This window comes from Lathamus discolor, chromosome 1 (genome assembly GCF_037157495.1).
Source record: "Lathamus discolor isolate bLatDis1 chromosome 1, bLatDis1.hap1, whole genome shotgun sequence".
NCBI lineage: Eukaryota > Metazoa > Chordata > Aves > Psittaciformes > Psittacidae > Lathamus > Lathamus discolor.
The window spans coordinates 121289185-121307153 of NC_088884.1; the positions used below are offsets into that span (position 1 = coordinate 121289185).

A 17969-nucleotide genomic window follows, 5' to 3' on the forward strand; every position below is an offset into this window, starting at 1 on the left:
GTGAATCTAGGATAGATGACTGTGACCATTTTCCACAACTATTTCAACTTCTAATAATTCAGCCCTGAACTATCTTCAAATATGTTTGCATAAGACTTATTGGTATAAATAGGAGCGATTTATTTTTAATGGATCATTCACTGTCTAGAGATGCTCATATCTATAATTATTAGATGCAACTGTGGCTTCAAGACATTCTTAAGTTAAACAGCCCCAAATAAAATCTCCCTGTTTTGTTTTTACCAATGAGCCCCATGTGTTCTCAAGTGCATTACATTATATTTGGTTAATGCAACAGTGTAATATGGTTCCTCTGGAAAATTCAATGGCAGCAGTTGGGGCATACAGTTACTAGCGAAATGGAACATTCAGGTGCTTGGGTGGCCTGTATAATAGGTAGTTCACTGAGCATATGAATTGTATCTGTAAAAACCACTGGTTAAGATTATACAATTATTAATAAAAATTCCAAATCTTTTCAGATCAGTAATAAATTCTACATCCTATTTGTGTTTCAAATACTATTGCAGAATTCAGTAGTGTGTACCACACAGCAGATCTCGACGCAAGATTAGAAATCACTGACTGCTTCAATGAAGTTCTGTCTGTATGCAAAAATTTCAAGCATTCAAAGGATTAAAATGCAAATGATAAATTTTCAAACATAATTATCCACACTGGGGTTTTTCAGAGTTGGAAGTGTTCAGATATAGCACAGACCTAAAAAATGTATGGCAAAGTTGAACAACTCCTGTTAGCTTTATCCTGTATGAACATTTTTCCTTGCAAAAGTCATCTAGCTCTAATTTACAGAAAACTTGATTAGTTTATATCTGTGTATTTTGCCATTCTAGAGGATTTCTCATGTTTTTCAAGTAATGCAACTCCAAATCTTTTCATTATAAAAATCAGTTATGTGCTTGCATGTCTACCTTTGTGCTACCTATTTGCAAATAATTTATAACACTATTGTGACACCTGTCTCAGAGCTGAAGAAGAAAAGACAGCTTATGCACAATATGCTATTCACAGACCAGAAAAAAAGATCCAGGGCAAGTTCTTTTTCTTTTACAGAAAGTGCTCTGGGAGCTTTACTGCCCAGGCAGGTCCAGGTCATTGGCATGTTAAGCCTCCAGAAAGTCATTAGGCTGCATGATCTACTTTGTGTCTAAAGTTTCCTGCTGTGCCACCTTGGTGTTGTAAGAGCAAAAAGTAATGCTTTCAAAAGCATTTGATGAATGTACAAGAGAACTGGTGAATACTTTTCTGAAAAGACCTTTAAAACACTGAAGCTTTCTATTAAAAGCTTTGGCAAAGAGGAAATGTTCAGGTATACGGTTAAGAAGTTAAGTCAGTGTGCAAATATATATATTGTTAAAAGGTCTATTTCCTTTTCACAAGTAATCTTTAATTTGACCTCATAAAAACTACACTCTTTACTGGCTAAAGTAATTCAGGCAGGTTATGCATTACGAAGAACCTGCTGGAAATCTTAACTGCTATATAGGTCTTTTAATCAAGTTTGGAGTTTGTAAAGCAGCCTACCAAGTTAAATCTAAAATCACTAGGAACAATTTATGTTAACTAATGTAAGTTTCCTGTTAAAGCTTTTATTTAAATAGAGATTGAACTAAGAAGAGAGGCATAGCATATTCATGCAGGAAAACTGTGTTGAGTAGTTATGCAAAACAAATGAGCACCAATTTCCTCTTTAATGTTTGTTACCTATAGCTATAGCCATCAAAGAAAGCATGGTGAGCAATAAAGAACATAATATTACATGGCTGAATAGCATCATTAATCTTGAAGAACAATGAAGAACTTCATTAACTATATATCTTTATATATGACTTCAGCTCCAACATTTAAGAATCCATTGGCTGGAGGTTAGAAGCTGAGATGGCAGCGAGCACTCGGTGTAAGAGTAGACTGACAGCCATGAGTTTCTAGGTTTTATCCACAATAAAATCCTCAATATAAAAATTCTGAGGTCAAGTTTGTTTCCAAATACATACGGTGGGGACGATTTTTTTTAATTCTTCATTGAGACTGAGGGGGAGACAGGTTGCACTTGCTACACAAATATCATTAAATGCTTGATTCCACACAAAAGAGGAAGGAACAAGATCCTTGATATTAGGCCTGAAAGCATTTTTCAGTCATTCCTTTATCTTGGTGGTCTAACAGTGGGTGCATACCCTGGAGTCACTGGCATCCTTGTGGGAGGGCTCACAGGATGGGTCTGAGTATCAGCCAGCTTGATTCTTAGACCTGATTTTTCTTATAAGTTTCATACGAAAAAAGCTAAATTGTATGCCAGAGAGCAGTGTTTCCAAGAGAGCAGAGCTTTCTTTGTCCATTTCCCAAAAGCATGCCTCCCTTGTTGGCTGAATTCAGATCATTGTCACCTCTAAAGGCAGTAGGAACAGCCCCAAAGTAGATACATTTTGGGGAACTAAAAAACCCCAATTTGTGTTGATCCTGGGAAGTGAAGTTTAACAAACCTAATGCACCAGGCTGAAGAGAGCCAAACTTGTCACACCGATAGTCTTTCAGATGCTGCTGGTGAAACTGTCAGGCACACTAATTTTGCTGACATTTTCTCAACATCTCAGCTGAAACATCTGTTTTCAGCCAACACCATTTATTACACCATTAAAACTTGAATGCTATAATCAAGCAAAAGGAACAACAATTTTACTATCAGAGGTGAAACTTGTTCCCTTATATCATTAATTATCAGCACATGTTTTACAGAGCATCTTGCAGTGTAAGAGCCTTTATCATTAATTTCAAAGCCATGCATTAAAAAGTCAAGAATTCTGTGTGGATGTTCTGAGTGCATTTTCAGGAGCGTATTTAAGTTTTCACAAAGGGATAAAACTATTTTCCCAAGCTAAAAGAACTTTTTTCCCTGGTTGTGCCAGGTTTAAATTCCCAGGAGTAAAGAAGTCCTGGTGATAAAGTTAGCATGCTAATGGGCTTTTTCTTCTAGATACTGTAGACAATAACCTATAGAATATTAATTAATTTAGATATGCTGCTTGGCAGAAAAGCTGCTTTAAGGTGTTAAAGCAGGAAAAAGAAAAGGAGTGATAACTTCTGGTCAGTAATTCCCTGCTAACAATCACATTCTTCCAAATATGAGGGTAGGTGCTGCCAGCATCTCTTTTATCTCTTTCATGCTTCTGGAAAATGTAGACATTAATCCACAACTAGTAATCACTAAAATTAGTGATGTATGATAGGCTGTGTACCAGGCAGCACTTACATATTAGTGATTGTCCTGTCACTCTGGTTCTGACTTGTCAGCCAAAGTGGCTGCTTGACACTTTTATGGAAACAGTCTAAAAAATTTGAGGTGTATTCTTTCACTTACTCCTCCTGCGCCAAGATCTATGTTGTAAAGATGTGTAGAATCATAGAATCATAGAATAATTAGGGTTGGAAAGAACCTTACGATTATCCAGTTCCAACCCCCATCCCATAGGCAGAGACAAGTTTTGATAAGGAAGCTTTTCAAGTACAGTGTGGTCAGTTGTTAAAAATGAATTTAAAAAGAAATTCAGGACTGGGAGCACAGGACACCCCCTTGAAGGTTCCGGCCTGGATCCCCCTTTATTTTCCATCCAGAACAGATCAAAGTCTATTGCTTGGTCTCTGCATTCACAGGTGTTTCCATCTTTTATAATTACCATAGCCAAATACCTCCCTCCTATCCCATTACTCATTTCTTCTGTCATTAGTCCACAGCATGCTGGGGAGTTTCACCACAAGCAAGAGAAAAGATGTAAGTGAGATTGTCTCTCTTCCACTTACTCATCTGCAAATATAGATGTGCTGTTTGCTGCCAAGGTACACTTTGCTAAGTTTTTATTTTTAGATAAACAGCCAGTTTTTTTCAGCTGTTGAAAGAGCATAAAGTTGATACATTTATTCTATGGACCTGAAGTTGCAGACATACCCAAGTTGCATGCAGCACAAACCAAAGAACCAAAGTGAAGTGGGAAAAGACATACATGAAGTATTTTTAGACCTAAATACCTGCTTTCCATTAACAGTTTCTCCTGGTTAATTGAATTGTTTATCATTACTCTTGTGAGAATGTTTTACTACAACTTGGTATGAGAAATTAAATGCTATGTGATTTGTAGATGTTTGGATATTTGTTATGTGTGTTAGAACACATAATATGCTGGTGTTGGTAGCCAAAATTAGCAGAAGAATATTTTGAATCGTGAGGTTCTTTACTAAAAATATGGCATAACCTTAAAGCAGATGTAATTTATGGCAAGAACACTGAGATTAGAGGACTAACATAAGCTAACCCCTTTCATATAAGAAAGTTAACTAGCAGACAAAGAAACTGAAAATATATGCAATAGTGATATAAAAATCACAAAAAATATTAATGTTCTAATTTATCCTTTTAAATAATAGATTTTCAGATGCACAAACTTATAGAACCTTTTATTGGATTTGCATAGCAAGGTTTTGGAGCAGTCAAAGGACTGCAGCCCTAGGAAGGGACCCACACTGGAGCAGTTCTTGAAGAACAGTCTCCTGTAGGAGGGTCCACACGCTGGAGCAGGGGAAGAGTGTGATGAACTGACTACACCCCCATTCCCTGTCCCCTTGCAGTGCAAGTGGGAGGAGGCAGAGAAAACCGTGAGTGAAGCTGAGCCCAGGAAGAAGGGAGGTATGGCAGGAAGGTGTTTTAAGGTCTGGCTTTGTTTCTCATTAACCTACTGTGATTTGGTTGGTAATAAATTAAACTAATCTCCCCAAACTGGGTCAGTTTTGCCCGTGATGGTAATTGGTGAATGATCTCTCCCTGTCCTTATCTTGACCCATGAGTGGTTTATGTTTTCTCTCCCTTGTTCAGCTGAGAAAGGGAATAATAAAGCAGCTTTGGTGGGCACCTGGTATCCACCCAGGGCCAAACACCATAAACTTTATGCAATAACCTCAGACAGCGGTGGCTCTAATGTTTATCAGCTAATGGGACTCTCAACAGAAAATTCAGTAGTAGACTTCTTTGTGTATTTGTGTACGTGCATGTATGCACAGATAATTTAATGGAGGTCTAAGGGAATGCTTTCTTACAAAAGAAAACCAGTATAGCTTGTTTATTAGTAAGGCAGTAGTAGCAAGACAGAATTTTAGTTGTGATATTCTGGAAAACAGGAAAAAAAATTGTTAATCTATCAAGCACTTTGTAGTTTTTTCTCTTGAAAACATCAGTTGCCATATGCCACTCTTCATGAGCTTAGGGATGGTCAGTGAAATCCCCAAAGGCAGTACACAGGAATGTCTGATGATTGCGATGTTTCAGCACATCGGGCTGTAAAAAGACCACAGTGGGCTGTAAAAAGACCACTTGATTCCGGATTTTTCTGTAAGAGATTGTTAGGTGTTGCAACTTGTTACACACCATAACAAATTTGTATGAAGTTTGTTGTTACTTCTGTTGTGTTACACCGCCTATGAAGATCAGGACATGCAAAGACTTTAGTGATGTTTGGAATGTCCCAGAAGGGATGAAGCTCACTTTTTCCAGTGTAAGAGCTGCCTCTGACTTCAGCGATCTAGCTATTCATTTAAATATACATAAATCTGTATTGAAAAAAAAAAAAACAAACCGCATAATCTGTATTGAAACATATGCTCTTTTTTTCTCCTCACCTTCACTAGTCATGCAGGATCTGAAAGGGTTAAAAGCTGTCAGTGTTCCCTCCAGGCAACAGGGAAACCATTCAACTAAGTAGGAACAGTACTGCTTTGAGCTTTCCAAATTGCCTGCAAATGTATTTTGCTGAATTTCAATACCCAGAGGATAGGCAGACAAGAGGGTGGTGGTCTGGTAGGAGGAGAGTTATCCAGGTGGCCCAGCAGAACATGATGATATTCTGTTGATCATATTCCTGGAAGAGGGTTAGGTATTAGTCCTTGTAGGTCTCAGACTAGTGGAAGCTGTATTTTCGAAAGGGCAGATTAACAACTGGTCTGTCAGCTTGATGTGAGGGGTTTTTTTTGATGTTTATCATGTGTGAAGCTCCTCTGCCAGGCATTTTAAATGCTAAAATAAGCTGTGAGGGTGTGGGCTACTGGTGAAGGAACAAATAATGAGATGTGCATGAGAAAGGCAAATGGAGACCTGTCACTTGTCACACAAAGCACAAGTAGTCAGAGTGCAAAAATTGTTTTGTAGTCTGCTATTCTGAAATGTTCTCCTCCTTCTGGTGGATTTTTCTAATAATAAGAATATTGTTTTAAAAATGAATCCTGGCAGAACTGTACATATTTTAAGTGGCTCCACTGTAAGTACATTTTTCAAAGCTTTTCCTTAAACATGTTTATTCATATGTCATAAATATGAGAATTTCTTAGAAAGTGAATATAAATGATGGGATATTTTCAACAATATTCTACTGCTTTCCAGAAATTACAAACATGAAATCAGAAGCAAAACCCCTCATGCTCTCTATAACCCCTTTATTACTGGCTCATTCAAGCTTTTAGGCTGTTGTTTTCAGTTCTTTAGAAAAAAGATGCTACTGAATACAAGTAAATTAAATAAACAGTGCACCCTGTGAGACAGCTTTGCATTCTGCTGAACCTAAAAAATAAATTGCTATATTTTAAATATTTTATGCTATTGCCTACCTATATTATGCAACTACATCACAGATCTAGTCTTTATTATTGGCATAAACATTCTTTTTTAATGCATTCAAACTTTAAAGTCAAAAAAGTTTGCAAAAATTACGTTTATGTAGAAAGATGTAGTGTCATAAGTCCCTTCTTCTGTTCCTTAGTACTGCAATGCTAGAGGTGAGTGCTTGATTGCTGCAGTTTATGCCTACCATACATTTAGACTAATTAGCAAATGAGGTCAGCAATTAGATGGCTGAAGGGGATAAGTGCATAAGCCCAACTCTGCCATAAGGGCTATAAGGAAAAAAGCACAAGCTACAGTCTTTGCACTAGATTTAAACCACAGCAATGCAATGCCAGCAAGAAGACTGCCACAAAACTTATTTACAGAGGACAGAAAAGCCATCAGATCGATAGCTTTGATCATTGCAGTGGCTGGTCAGCAGGCTAATGATGTGGGAAATTACATATTCATTGCACATGTCCCACACATCTGCTCAACTGACCGCCTCTCTGGCAGGTGGAGTTGGCAGGGCAATGGTAGGGGTCTGGTCTCTCTTGAACTTGAAGGGGTCACCAGGGGCTGCCTATGTGGCTGTAACAGAATCTGCACTAACAAACAGCACAGTTTAGATTACAAATGTTTTTTAATCCTCATTTTGTTTTTTAATCCTCATTTTGCATGACAATGTACAACTTCTGTCTCCTCCATTGCCTGCAAGATAAGCAGCATAGATGGTCTAAAAGCCATCACCCATGAGCCCTCATCTTCAGATAGTCCTGGAAATATTTGAGTGATATTAATCCAGTTCCTCAACAAGAATCACAAAGGGAGGAACATAATATGAAGGGATAAAAGAGAAGCTGTCTTTAATGAGCACACATGGCTCTCTGTCATAATAAATTACCCTGTGATGCTGATGATTAATTGTGCTGCCACTTGTTGTAGGGCAGCACAGTAACGCAAGCCAAATAAGCACAATGCAAAACTGTCTGCAATATTAGAAAGCTTTTTAAATTTAATATTTATCACTGTCTGCCAGCTGTGACAGTCTTTCAACATATATGTGATCTTGCCTGTGGTGTCCTGAATTAAAATGGATCATATGGAGCTCTGGTTCAGTGCACGGCCAATGAACCTGCACAAGCTGATGAGCCAGAAGGTGCTACAAATTGAAATGAATTTGTGCCAATCTCTCCTGAGCTAGTTGTGATATTATTAAGTTCCATGGTGCCTCTTTTTAAGATACTCTGTTAGCGTGCTTTTCCTTGCTGTTATCTCCTGTGAGTACATTTTCCTCTGAGATATTTTTTCTTTCTCATACCTGGTATTTATACTATGCAATTGTTTCCAGATTACTAATATAAAATTGATTTTAAAATTGAGTTACAATGACACTATTAACATCCCAGTCCAAACAGGATACAAATTCTTTGTTCAAGTCAAAATATTAGTTATGGGTGAAGATTTCAGCAGGCATTCTGCTTCCTGGGCTTGTGGTGTGATCAATTTGCCTCAGAATAAGATGTTAAGATACATATTAAGAACAGCATATAATCTGCACAAAAAAGTTTCTGAAATACCACATCATGGTGCTTATTAATAGTTCCTTTTCTGGTGCTTTTGATTATGTTGACTTTCATTATATTTCAAGGGAAAGAGAAATTACTCAGTGTTTTCAGTGATAGAAACATAGAAGTGAATTTAAAAAATAAGTCCATTATGGCAAATTATATTTCTGGAATGTTACTAGGAATTCAGATAGCTTTTGAAGATTGGGCTTTGATACTTGCTCAGCTTGGCTCTCCCTAGGGTCCTACTATGGGAAGGACAATTCAGCCAAACTGAGTGCTTTTGAGAAATCCTCTTTCTAATACTAAGGGAGGCTATAGGCTCAGACATAAATGTCTTTGGTTTCCAGCTCCAAATTGAATGTGCAAGCAATAGAAGCTAGCATCACTAAATATTTTTCCTCTCACTACAAGAGCAGGTCAATAGTGATGTTTCTCTCATCACTTTAATGCACTGTGCAGCTAAGCTGTCAGTCATTCCATCTGATTTTACGCATTGTGTACGCAGACCTAGAAGGGTCAGGTTTTTAGTTGTCAGCTGAAGAATATGGTGTTTCCATTGAAAAAATCACTTTACAAACTGCAGACAACTGGGACAAAGTAGTTTGCAGAGTTATGCGGTAGAGCTAACTAAGACTGTGTTACGCGGACCAGAGTCTTTCTCAAAGAGATTCAACATACAATTCTTCTATCAGTAAAAATGATACGAAGGACTGTGTTTTTCTTCTCAGGTAAGTTATCCCCAAAATACGTAGAGAGGGGTTTAGAAGAATTATTACATCTCAGAAGTTCCCCCAAGAAAGAAAGTGATGGGTTTGCAGAAGAAACATTGAAGATTTGCTTCTGGAAGGAAATGTTTTAATTAGCTTATTAATGGAAGGTATAAAAGCAACAGACTCCTTTTTATTTTATGATTTTTTCATAATGAATTCCTGAGTAATTTGGTGAGTAGATGTATGGTTTACATGCAGCGGGTTTGGACTAGATGACCTTTAAAGGTCCCTTCCAACCCAAACTGTTCTATGATTCTATATTTATGAAGTGTGGAAATGAACCAGGGCTGACACAGTCCATATTTGTTTTTTCTGCAGTTCTGAGCTGTCAGATAAAACTTATGAACTCTGGATATATGATAAATTAGGTGAGTTAGAAAGGAATCCACTGGTGCCAGTGCTCCATTAACAAGGGAAATAATGAAATACATGTTTAACAAATCCAAGTCCATTTTTGGGCTTAAGCACTTTGGTGACTGTAACCCTCTCTACATTACTCCAAAGACAAAAAAGTCACAGCTCAATGTTATGAAAATAGCAGGCACCTTTTACTTAAAGAAAATAGAAGAGAGAGGTAATTTTCTAATGCGCAGTGCAGAAGCAAACAACATTTTTATAAAGAAAATCAATACTTGTAAAGTAGTCTTATGCCTTGGCCAAAGGCTGCTCTGAGGCTCAAGAGTCTTTCCTCACTTATCAGGTTCCTTGGGGCAGGAAAAGTGTGCCAGGCTGTTGGGTGGCTATTCATTTGAAATAAAAGGAGAGATGGGTTCCAGTAGCTAGGCTTGATCATCCATTTCATGCAGTTGCTCTTCATTCTTCAATATTAAAGCTGTGTTTCAGAGTGAAGTCTGTAAGTAGGACCCAGAAGAAAAGTGTAGGCTGCCATCTGGCTGGGTCTCTCGCCCCATGAACCCTGGCTTCTTTTCTGCACTGTGGGAGGACAAGAGAATGATTTGCAACCACATCAAACCTGAAATGCTTTTAGGTTTCCAGGCAAAGGGGCTTCAAGAGCACATCAAGAACAGAGGTATCTGTGGAGTCCGTGTGTTGCAGGGGTAGTTGGTAGTTGATGGATGGGTTTTGAATGTGTGACCAAATCTCATGTGAGGTTCATAAGCCCTGCTTGGGTCTATATGAGTTTCCTATGACTTGTAACCTACCTCTGTTTTACAAGTGCCTTTTAGAGAAACTAAGCAATCTTGCAAATAGACACAACATAATTTAGAGGGCAGTTTTAAATCAAATGATTTTTAAAAAATCGATTAACTAATATCTTACCTGGGGCTCATTAGAACAAGTATCGAAGTACTTGTCCAAAATTATTAACATCTTTAAACATCTTCATTCCATGACTGGCTAAATCCTAAACTACAAATGACCACATTTCACCAAAATTTTTGTTCCAGTATTCTTCCACACAACTCCTACACACATTTTCATAAAATTGGGTTCCTCAATGATCAAATCCTGTCACTCTTGCTCGGGTTAGTGACACCTCACTCAGCAAAAAGTCTCATTAATTTCCTTTTCCTTTTCCTCTTCCTCTTGTCAGACCTCTCTTGAGCTGCAAAATCACAGCATCTTTCAGCAATGTACTCGATGCCAACAGCAATTAAATCTGAGAAGTTCTGCCAATAATCCTTCACTCCTCAAAGTGCATTGACTTTATTGGGGGGCAGTTTGTACTGTCAGGCTGTGCACAGCCCGGAGTAGGAAACAGCCCTTCTGGCAGTGCTTCAATGCCTTGTTTCCCAGGTTGAGTTACTAATTTCTTACCTTGCATGTGAAAACTATTTCCTTCATGTGACGCACTATGTTCAGACACCGCAGTGGTGAACACCAAGGAAACCCATTACGGAATAAAACGTGTAGGCAAGGTACAACAGCTGTTTCTAGGCCTTCTGTCTGTGTCCAGGTTTTGCTGCTACTAGAAGGAAGCAATGCAGAAGGTCTCATTATGCAATGTAGAGCCATAGTTATGTAAAGCAGATGCAGTAAAACCTGATACCAAGCAAAGTGTAACTTTGACCCTGTCCCAAATTGATTATTAACCACCACAGTTAATTTCCTCTATAACACTGAAGCCTGAGTCAATCCTAATACGAACATCTCTTACCCTAGTGTGACTCTATCGATTTAACATGATTTCACATCAATGGGGGCAGAAAATGGTCATGAAATTAGCTGCAGGTGACTTGGTACAGTATAATCCACACTTAAACACTACATATAAATGACTAATTTCAGATTTACTAAGCAACCTTCACTTTTTAAAATAAAAGGGATTTTGTATGTCTCAAAAGCAGGTTATTCCCAGCTATGGGTTTAGTTTGCATTATGTCTAAAATATCTAAATGTTGTTAGAGAAATAGGGGGTTCTTTTGAGTTCATAAGCATGAAAAACTAAATACTGTCTAATGCTACAATACAAACATAACTGTGTTAGGAACAGCCCCTAAGATACTGTTTTATTTTATTGTGCTGTCTTCTGCTTCCTACCTAATCTTAAGCATCAAAAAAATAAGGATGAGCCTTGACATCTTGCTGATTCTTTATAATTATCCTCTGTCAAAATCCTTGTGATTATATTGATTAAAGTTCTCCTTCAGTTTTGCCTGTAGCGGAAGCACATTTCTCATTTATAAAGGTTGACTTTATTCTGCCATTTCATTGTGTCATAAGCATATATTTAAGGTTTGTTTATAAGGATGAAAGTGAATTTTATTACAGTGGAATCAACTGCATTTTCTCTCAGTATTTTCCTGACATTGCTGAATTCTGATTCTCTGCACATGAGAGCGAGCTTTATTTGTGAATTATTTTTTTCATACTATAGTTCCTGGCCCTCCTACTCCATACGTCTTGAGTGTTCCCAGCTACACCTGTAGCATAAATCCTTAGTAAGTATGGACTGAGGGAAGATCAACAAACTCCTTCACCCCCAAGCACCACCCCCTATCCTTCACTGAGCATTTGAGAATGCTCTTTCTGTTTCAGGCTGACAGACTCCCATACCCAACTAAATGTGAAGTCCAATTATGCTGCAGACAGTATGTATATCTTAGCAGTGCCACGGTGTTCTAATGCAGTTTCTCCCAGCAGAACTGCCACATCCCCTTAGCCCACTCCTGGCATCCACGGAAGCCACCCTTCAGAGCACAGCCAAGCCTGATGGCAAACCTTCTGTTTTCCTGAGTTGTCTTAAGTCTCTATCCTTTACCTTTCATCTTTTTTGGCTTAAAATATTAAATAAGAAGTGTGTTAAGAAACATTGGGGAAAGAGGCAATTCCATGAAATTGAAGGGTTGTTGTTTTCATCTGATTCAAAAATGTGCTGAGGTCTGGCCCTTCTGGCTGCCAATCAAGGCGCTGTAGTTCACATTTTGTCATCTTCGAGTTGTATTGCTGGAGGCACCTCCATCTCTCTGGCAAGCGGAACAGAAGGGATCCTATCAATTCTGTATGCACACCCTGTTGACCCATCAACTGCTGAATTCTTTCTAAGCCTCTTTACTCAATCCATGGATTCTTCAATAGGCTATGCCTAAAATACCTCTGCCTGGTTTACAGCAGTTTTCTGTAGTCAGCCAATATGACCATTAAGAAAGGTGAAAATTTATTCTTCTAAATAATTTCTCCTTTAATTTATAAGTATTCTTTAAAATAATAATAATAAAGAAAAAGCTTTATAAGTGCTGCTTTTCAGTCCTTCAGCATCTTTTCTGTAAATGATTAGAACAGGAAATAAAGTTGTTTCATTTCATAAACTTGCACTTGCAGGAACTTACAGCCCCCATGTTCATTTCAGCAAATTAAAGTTCAGTTCTTAAATTCACTATGCCAACACATATCTTGTTCATTTTCCAGTATTCTAACATTTTAAATTTCAAACCTGCATTGTTAGGTGCCTGGTGTCTATTTACATTTTAATTCTGAGACTTACGAAAAAAGTCTTTTTGTTTACAAGTTAACAATTCTGATATTACATTCCCAGACATTGTATTTTCTCTTAAAATTAGATAAATGCCATCTGTATGTCATATCAGTATACATACATATGCCATCTGTTTGTCATATCAATATACATACATATTTCATATGCAGAATATCTCCATCTCTAATATAATCCATATTTTTCATTACCAGAAAGCAAAGGATCTATATTTATATCATAAATATAAGTATGCTTTTCTTGTGTTTTACCTAAATTTGTCTAATTATACATAACAAAAAGCTACATATATCTTAAACAGTTTTCTAACTCATGAGGTAATTCAGTTTACGTTTAATAAATTAACCTAGCCACAAGACTATGTTAGTTTCACATCAGATTTCTGTTTTTTCTAGGAAAGAAAGGAGGTGTGGGGAGGATGGTTTTCCCTGCCTTCATAATTTCCGTGTATTTTGTCTCTAACAAAAAACTTTGATGTAGCAGTTACAGAGAAAGGAAAGCTTTGAAACTCTGAGTCATAGAGCAAAGGGAAGAAATGTCTAGGGCCTTTCTGCAAACACTGTAGAAGTCAGGTCTTAAGGGCTTCTGGAAGAATGCCAGTGTCCACACCCCAAGGATATTGCTATTGTCAATAATAAGCGATCAAGAAACAATTTAGTATAAGGAAATTTACTTTCTCCTGTCAGTCCTTGAATATGAATTTTCTCAAAGATGACTGCAATTCCCTGAATACTGAACTCAGAGCTGAAGTCCTCTATTATTCAGCTCCATGCTTCCTTCCTTGTTCCCTGTGGCAGAAAAAAACCGAAATGAAAGCAAGGGCACATACTGAAATAATCATGTTGAAAGGCCATAGGTAGGTTTTAGACTGATACACACACACTGAACACTGACAATTCTTAACAATGCATTCAGCAATTTGATCATGAACTTAGCTGCCAAAATATCATCACCACTACCTTAGCTACTTCATTGTACTTTGCCATTTGAATCACAATCCTTGCTTTCCCAAGTTTAGGGAATGCTGGATTACAAAGGTCATTATTTTAAATATTGCTTGGTAAAGAAAGAAAGGACAACATTCAGGTTGAATGCATAGTCCAACAGTCCTCCATAAGCGCTGAAATCAGTATGTATACCTATAGTTAATGCAAGGTGAATAAGACTTGTAAACACCTAATGCTGTTTCTAGTAGGAATTAGCAGCTGTTCATAGTTGTGGTCAAATTATACCAGCAAAAAGCACATTCTTGATAAAATAATTATACCAGGATGTGAATCAGCCACTAAAAATTGCACAGGTAAATACTAATATCAATAAGAAAAAGTCAAGATAACCTTAAAATCGAGTTGCATCTGTGCAGTCTGAACATTGGTATGGCTTCATAAACCAGCTTGAATTATTCAAGAGTTGCCACCTACACTGCAGAGGCATTAATTTTACCAATGCAAATGGCAAAAGGAAATGTTCATCACTGAATTAGTTCTCTACCTTTGAGATCTACATCAGCCACCTTTCTAATATAACAGATTAAACTGTCCAATTATGATTCTTGTTGAAGAACTGCAACAATGCTTCAAAATGTAACCACTGTGTTGTGTTTTGTGCTGTTAGGGTCCTTTTAGGGTCAGGTTTTTTCCTTTTTAAAAGTTTGCCTTAATTTCACTGTGTGAAATCTGCTCAGTGTGAGAAGATGTAAGACATGATTCAGTGTGAATGTATTATCTTGCCTTTGAGAGAGTCACTAAGACTTTGTTCCTTAGCTATTATATTAGATAGATATTAAGCAGGCTTTTTTTATTAGTGCTCTGCAAAGATTCATGCCAAAAGGATATTCTCTGTTTTAATATTGTTAAATTGCATTTAGAAGATAACGCAAATATTGATCTTAGTATGAAGGAAACATTCTGCATTGGTCTGGTCAGCAATGATAGATATTACATTTTTGGCAAGGCTTGGTAATTTTTATTAGTTTTTTATTGATCTTCCTTCTGGTTTAAGTTGCTGTTCAATACCTGAATTACTAAACTAGTTATTTCATTATAACAAGTGACAAATAATACTGCCTTTAGACCTACAGTGCACTGTTTTATTTTCTGGGATCTTAACACAGATTCAGTCAATACTGGTTCAAGCTGAAGGCTATTCCTCCTTTGTGAGGAAAATTTTAGCCTCTTCAAATGTAGGGTCACAGGATGGACATATCCGCCACTCATATTTGCCAACAAAGGTCAGAATGCAATATTAACATTCAAGAACATTACAGTAGTTTGGAAGCTGCCTGGGGGATATGTCTAGCAACTTGAGACTCAAAATCCTGCTTCCATCTGTCTCCTGCCAGAGCACTGTAAAATATGCCTATGCTACTTATGCTACCACTCAGGAATGTCAGGAGAGTCACCTTTCAGAATGAATAAGGAAGAATCACTTCTGAAAATAAGCATATGATCTTCTGGTTTTCTCCTGTGAACAAAGGTCTGTTTCATAAGAATAATACACACATTTCATAAATCTAATCACCTAACAAAATACCTAGAAACTGCTTAAATATCAAGTGGAGGTCTTCTATTGACAGTGTCCTTGTCAGTCATGACCCAGCTGTAACAGTGGTTGAACGTAGACCTTAAGGCGTTAATATGGCTTAAAGCTGAAAACGTTATTAATATATGTAATTTTTCTGACGTAGTATTGTTTTCTCAGCCAATGCATACAGGATTAGATGTGTTTTTTTACTCTGAAAAGGTTTAGATACCCATAAGTGTTGTAACAATTTGTGTCATCTTCCTCATCTTTTCCTGGCCAAGTAACCTCAGGAGAGAAAAGAAAGAATCAGAATGGGTGAAGACACATCTTAAGCAATAAAACTGAGTCCAATGTAAGGAAAGGGCATTTGGGCACATTTTTAGTGTTATGGCAGTGACACTACTACATTGACCAGAGTGACCTCTCTGCTGCCTCTACTGATGAACTAATGTCATCAGCTTGTATTATATGCACTGAAGACAACACCCATGCAACCAAAGTCTTCTTTGTAAAGTAAATGAGAAAAAACAGCAAATATCAGCCCTTTATCAGAGTTTTATGCTTTCATAAAAACCTCTGTAACTACTAGGGCACAGATACTTGCAGACAAAATTACTCATATTTCCTTTTCAAGTGATGAAGGACTTGGCAGAACTGGGTTGCTTTTCTGTAGTTTCTGTGTTCAGCAAAATAATATCTTAAGCAGTCAAGTAGACTTACAGCTGAAAGGTATCCCATTCTTCTGACCAAGGCAACAACCAGTGACAGCAGGCTACTTTTCATTCTGTTCTCCAGGTCTTATCTTTCTGCCACCATAAACCGTGCACTGCCTCACTAAACTTTAAGTTACCTGCAGTATACCTACTTTTCAGTGATAGGAGCATAATCACAGAATCACAGAATCCCAAGGGTTGGAAGGGACCTAAAAAGATCATCTAGTCCAACCCCCCTGCAAGAGCAGGGTAACCTACAGTACATCACACAGGAACTTGTCCAGGCGGGCCTTGAATATCTCCAGTGTAGGAGACTCCACAACCCCCCTGGGCAGCCTGTTCCAGTGCTCTGTCACTCTTACAGTAAAGAAGTTCTTCCTGATGTTAACGTGGAACTTCCTATGCTCCAGTTTACACCCATTGGCCCTTGTCCTATCACTGGATATCACTGAAAAAAGCCTAGCTCCATCATCCTGACACCTACCCTTCACATATTTGTAAACATTGATGAGGTCACCCCTCAGTCTCCTCTTAATGTTTTTTTCTGACCTACAAAGATCACAGGAGACAATAAACATTCTGTTCATGAATGTGATCTTTTCAACAGTACAATTTACCATTTGCATCATTTAAAAAGTAAATCTAGTTACCCCATACCCACATATGAGGATCAGAGTGAAATACCCAGATGGGAGCATATGCTGACATTTTCCTGCATCATCATCAAATCAAGCTTAGTTAAGCACGCAAAATGAAGAATCTCATCCTCACCAAGGATTATGTTGTACTTACTAACCACAAACATGAAATAAACAATTGATTACTCGTCAAGAACTTGAGCTCCTGTAATCTCTTTTTTAAAGCAAAATCAGTGTAAATGAGACTAAACACCTCAGTCACAATATGCAGCTATTATTCTGCACTGGTTTGTTTGACTGCCTTTTCCTTCATGAGACCCTCAATTAATTTGTTGTAGGTCCCATCTTCTCAGTACACATGCAACAGAATTACTCAACACTTTCGACACTCTAAAGGTGTGGAGCTGGTTTTGTGGAATATAAATTTTCTCTCCACTGCAGACCAGACACAAATGATAATTTTTCTTAGCCTTCTTTTGAGGGTAGATCCACAGCATAGCTCCCAACGTAGCATAGTTACCCAAGTAAGTGTTAAACTTCCAAAAGTCAGATAAAGCAGTCTGCAGCTGCATTTTGCTTGTCTGTGTTTTGCTTGCTGCCTGGATCAAAGTTAGCAAGAATCTATCAATAACTCCACATTGCAGTCCGCCGTAGAGAGATGCTGTAAGATAAGGAGAGCAATACAATGAGAAAATTGAATTACTTTAGGCTTTAACCATTCTTCCTACCTATACTGTTTTGGAACAGAAATCTTAGTACTGGCCACCCCATAATCATCCATCCTTTCTGTAGCTACTAAAATCTGCATATGGCTAAGAATCTCATCGTAGGCCACATGTTGAACAGCTGAGGAAAGGGAAAGGTCCTGATAGGCTTGAACTGGAAGGACCTGAACACTTTGGAATACAGCATTTGTCCCAGCAGCCCCTTCTGTCTCGTTCTGCAGCAACAGGTCTGTGCTGTAGGTCATATACCCAGGCATGGTGCTTTTGGCAACAAAATGCTGGGTAATACTGTCTTGTTGAAGCTTGAGCTATTTAAGTGCCATAAGATTGATTACCTTTTCATACAGCCATTCTGGTCCCATGCATAGCCTGAGGTGATATTTACCTAGGTGGTATATCTAATTAAAAAAAAA

General features: G+C 37.8%; 1 long non-coding RNA gene across 2 annotated transcripts in view; it reads left to right on the plus strand.

Annotated features, from left to right (window-relative positions):
• The first annotated feature begins 3741 nt into the window (after nucleotides 1-3741).
• Nucleotides 3742-17969, plus strand: part of LOC136007333 (uncharacterized) — a 28793-nt gene continuing 14565 nt past the window's right edge. For both annotated transcript variants that reach the window (XR_010609630.1, XR_010609629.1), the window contains exon 1: nucleotides 3742-3790. This is a non-coding gene — a long non-coding RNA (uncharacterized LOC136007333). The remainder of the gene's footprint in view (nucleotides 3791-17969) is intronic.